This window comes from Nanorana parkeri, unplaced genomic scaffold (genome assembly GCF_000935625.1).
Source record: "Nanorana parkeri isolate BGI_ZX_2015 unplaced genomic scaffold, ASM93562v1 scaffold1034, whole genome shotgun sequence".
NCBI lineage: Eukaryota > Metazoa > Chordata > Amphibia > Anura > Dicroglossidae > Nanorana > Nanorana parkeri.
Window position 1 is genome coordinate 45,400 of NW_017307302.1, and position 5,289 is coordinate 50,688.

Sequence of the window (5,289 nt, forward strand, 5' to 3'; positions counted from 1 at the left end):
TGGAGCTGATTTTGTAAGTCAGGTTAATGACTTTTGGGTGAATGCAGGGTCGCCTGGGTCATTACCTCTATCAGACCTGCTCGTGTTTATTTTAACTTGTCCACTGGTGACAGATGAATGCCTGGTGACATGCCTTTAATTAGGGACAGCTATAAAAGGCTTAGAGGGCTCACTTGTGCTGGGGGTGAATAAAAGATCACAGGCCAGATAGCAGATCTCTGTTTCGTGGAATGTGGAAGGCCTGGCAAATTACTAAATGAAGGCCTGCATTTGGTCTAAACTGGGGGACAAGAATTCTATTTTTAATATTGAGACTTACCCCCATTATCATCACACACCTGACTTCTATTTTTTCTAAACGCAGCTAACCTGACTGCAGATAAAAAACATCTAAATGTGTGAATAGATCCATTGGAAATCATTAGATGTATGTATGTGTTTAGAAAACCATTTTAAACACATATGAATCCAACTAATCACACCTAGTCTGAATGTAGCCTTATACATTAAAGATGCAGGCTGCACAGCCGTCAGTTTGAACCGGCTTCACTAACTAGGGGGCCACTAACCTGCAACAAAGATGCAGCACAAGCAAGTGAACTTTACTGTCTGCACCCTGGTTCCAGATCACTAACTTACTTGCCGTCCACCTGTTGTAAATACGTGGGCGGACTTGACGTACATGTATGTGATTTTAATTTTTTACTGCTCGTGCAAGCAAGACCCCGCAAAATTATTTTATCAGACAGTACTGGCTGTGACATACAAGCGTTCTGGCCGCTCCTTAGCGGCCCGATTGCTTGTATGATGAGAGTGTGCTGCCGCCCCCTCCACCACTGCTGGTTATGCCGGCTCCGCTGGCCTTCCCCCTGCGGGCCCAGGACCGGCACAGTCGCTGTTTCCAGTGATGACAGAGGAGAGATCAGTATTTCCCCACTGCTGTTCTCTGCTCCTCTCTCTCTAAAAAGGCAGAAGTGATGTGTGTTACATCACTTTTACCTTTAGCGTCCTTTCTCTGGCTGCTGTAGCCAGAGAAGAAGCTGGTGAAGCAGATCTCTGCTTCATCAGCTTCTTTGGGTGTCCCTAGGTGACATTAGGGATCTTAGAGATCCCTAATGTCTCCATAAAGAGGAGCTGTCATTGTATATTGGCTATCACATAAGGGGCTTGTTAGCCCCCTACGTGACAGCAATAAAGTTAAAGTGACATTAAACCCTCAGATTTTTTAACATAAAACAATACTGTAATGTGTGCCTTACTGTAATCCATGGTTGTTTCCCTTCTCTTTGCTGCTCTTCCTTTTAAATCCTCATGTCTTCTCATGCTGGGGGAGAACTTCCCTTTTCAGCTCAGGGCCTCTTCTTGTAGTGCTGGCTCAGATTTCAAGCCTATACAAACTTATACACAGACACCGTGTATCCATTCCTGAGACAAGGCAGTCTGCTGCAAAACAGAAGTTCTGCCCAGTATGAGAACAGAAACAAATTTAAAAGGAAGAGCAGCAAAGAGAAGGGAAACAACCATGGATTACAGTAAGGCGCACATTACAGTTTTATGTTAAAAAATCTGAGGGTTTAATGTCACTTTAAGTGTAAAAACCAAAAGCGTAAAAAAAAATAAAAAAAACAATGAAATTAAAGTTACATTTAAAAAAAAAAATGTAAGTCCCCCATCAATGCATGCACACACATATAAACCTAAATATGCGCCGTATGCGCATAAGTGCGAAAACAAACATTACACCACACGTTACATCTCACTACTAACGTCAGAGTAAAAGAAATAATTCTAGGGCCATTAATCATTGATAACACTAAACTGATAGGCGACGCTTTAAAAGCTTTTATCACTCATGGACAATTTTAGGTATGGTAATTTTTTTGCGATTTCGCGGGTGCACATAATTTTAAAGCTTGACATGTTTGGGCTCCATTTACCCAACATTACCCCATCTTTTATATTTTACCAAAAATGTGGGTAAATATAAATGTTTCATAACCTAACATAGAGAAAACAGTTGTTTTTTTCAAAATTTCCACTAATGTTTCCATTATATAGTAAAAAATAAAAACTCCCAGTGGGGATTAAATACCACCAAAAGAAAGCTCTAACTGTCCCCAAAAAAATGGTATAAAATTAATTTTGGTAAAGTATTGGATGACTGAATAAATGTCAAAGTACCACAGCACTGAATAGTGAAAAATGGCCTGGACAGGAAGGGGGTTTAATAAACAAGATGCCATTCCCAAAGCCTGCACTATTATCAAAAAATCAGCATTGGCAGATGTTATATATGTATGTTTCCAAATTCCATTTCTTATCTAAAAGTAAAAGCTGTCTTTATTCCTTCCATACACTGCCCATGCGATAACAAACGTGTATGCTTCTGTTTTGACAGCTGTTCCAACGCTGCAAAAAAAAAAATACAATCACATTCCCTCCTTAATTACATCAAACGCTACACATTTACCCTGCCACTTAAACAACAGGTGTGCATGACATAATCAAATACGTGTTTACGTCACACCTGGGTACGCAAGCTGAACTGCCTCTGTCTGTCTCCCAAGTTGCATATAAATTCATGCGGACAGGACCTCCTGTGGTCGGGGCGGGGTTACTAACAGGCACGTCGCCGCCTGAAGCGGATCCCCCCGGCACCGCGATGACGGTGCCCCCCAAGGGCCCCGTAGGCACAGGGCGATCGGACATGGCGAAGACACCAGAGGAGACGAGCAATCGCAGAAGAAGGAGGAGCACTCGCTGAGTAACGTCGCTTGCAGCATGCGTTTTTGCTTTCTTGTACCAATCAGCGTCGTTTACGGGCGAGGCTTACTGCCTTGACATCGTATTTGCTTTGACCAATCAGCACAGCGCTTGAAGGAGGAGGCTCTTCATTTGAAACACCCACAATAGGCGTATTAGGCGTAGAGAATCGGTAACGATGATAGCAATGGAGAGTTAACATATTGTGGTGTGTCGGAAATTGCGGACATTTTCTGTATATATATAAAGGAGCGTCTGTGAGGCAGAGACAGGATTACATTCTAGAGATGCCCTCTATCAGTTTTGTTTCCGTGTGCCTTCTGCATTTCTACCAGTTTTCTGAGACAGGAAAAAGGGACACTTAACCCCATAAAACTGAACTCCAGGAATTATTTCTGATAACTTAGATTGGACCAGTTTGGCTCTGTATAAGGCTGGTCTGGACTTTGAATGAGGACCACCCCACCTCAAATGAACCCATATCTTATTCATTTTCCTATTTCTCAATGATTTCAATAGTTCCAGGCCACTGTTGTCAAACAAAAATATTTATTAATGCAGAGATGGATAAGGTGGCTAGCGTAGGTAGGCAGTCTACACTGAGGGGATTCGTATTAGGGAACATGAAAAGTTGCCCGTGACACAAAAAAAGAGTGGACGGTTTTGATATAGCTTTGGTGATGTATTATATAATCCAATATAGAGATGTGGAGAAAATCAAGCATCAGTGGAGGTGCTGCAATTGGGTCACAACTTAAAGGAGAACTATGGGGTTAGGGCTTTCCCCCATAGTTCTCCTTAGGGTAACGGGAGGACACAAACTAGCGTCCTCCCGTCACCCTAAGCTCAGTCTACCGCCAGCTACAGCTGGCGGTATACTGAGATGCCACAGCTGAAGCGGATCCCGATAATTATGTCTGGATCCGCCCAGCTGCGTGAGTGACAGCTGGCTCTGCCTATCTAGAGCAGAGCCAGCTATACCCCCTCCGTTCCGCCAGTCAGCGCTGGGGGAGGGGGGAATCCAGCCACTCCCCTGTCACGGCAGAGAGCTGTGACAGGATCGAGAAGTGAGCGAACGCCGGTATGTGTTCACTCACTTCCCAATCTACTGAGCCGACCTGTGACAGTCTCATTGTCACAGGTCGGCTAGAACTATGAGGTGAGTGAAAAGCACTCACCTCATAGTTCTCCTTTAAAGATGTCCTCCCAAAAAAGCCCAGCATAATTTATAGGAAGGTGGGTCATTTAGGAGATAGAATTTCTAAAAGTGTGGTGGACCCCTGGAAGAAGAAGAATATGGGTGTAGCACCCCCTTGACCTCCAGATGCATAGCGTGGACCCCAAAGGGCAGAGAGGGCTAACATTTTATTCTCAGGGGAAGATCCTAGGTCTGTGAAGGGATGTGCGATCAAATAAAGGTTGGGCGCCAGTCACTTTTAAGTATCTTTTAGAATGCTTTATTGTATGGGGTAGGGCCCCACATAGAGCTTGTCCAATTTCTTGGAAGGAAGTCTCATCCTGAGGTTTTTTGTAGACAACCACACCTTGTCCCCGACTTGATAACAGGGTGAGGGTCGTCGATGGAGATCGTAAGAACTTCTTTTGGTCTCTCTGTGCGTCTGAAATGTTTTGCTGGAGGGTTGCTGCCATTCCCCGGAGATTTGCTACGTAGTCCTCAGCCGCCGGAACATTTGTGGGTATCGATGCAGGAGGGAGGATGGAGGGGTGGAACCCATAGTTAGCCTGGAAAGGTGAATGGTTGGTGGATACTCGGAGTAAATGAGAATATCGTCGAGATACACTACAACACAAACGTCTAACAAATCTCGAAAAATGTCATTAACGAAACATTGAAATGTCACGGGGGCATTGCACAGCCCGAATGGCATCACAGTATATTCAAAGAGGCCATACCTGGTCCTGAAAGCTGTCTTCCATTCGTCCCCCTCCCTCATGCGTATGAGGTTGTATGCACCTCGGAGGTCCAGTTTGGTGAATATCTTGGAGGTTTGTAATCTTTCAATGAGTTCGGGTATTAGTGGGAGAGGGTAACGGTTTTTAATGGTGATGTTGTTGAGGGATCTGTAGTCTACGATGGGCCAGAGGCTCTTATCCTTATTTCGCACAAAGAACATTCCTGCTCCCACAGGCGCGGTGGAAGGGTGGATGAATCCTTTCCGTAGGTTCTCGTTGAGATACTGCTTGAGGTGTTCTAGTTCCGGTTGAGAAAGGGGGAATATCCTCCCGGTGGGAAGGCTACTTCCTTGGAGCAGGTCGATGGGACAGTCGTAAGACCGGTGTGGAGGCAGGGTCTCTGCCAACTTCTTGTTGAAGACATCCGAGAACTCCTTGTACTGCTTGAGAAGGGACTGACATGATAGCTGTAGGAGGGTTTTAAAAGAAAAACAGGTATTTTTGCAATATTCGATTCAGATCTTTCTGCTGTGTTAGGAGAGCCTTGAGGTTTTGGTTTTCTTGTCTCAAGGTCTTTACATGTTGCGTGAGAGCATCCATGCGCTGGGTTAG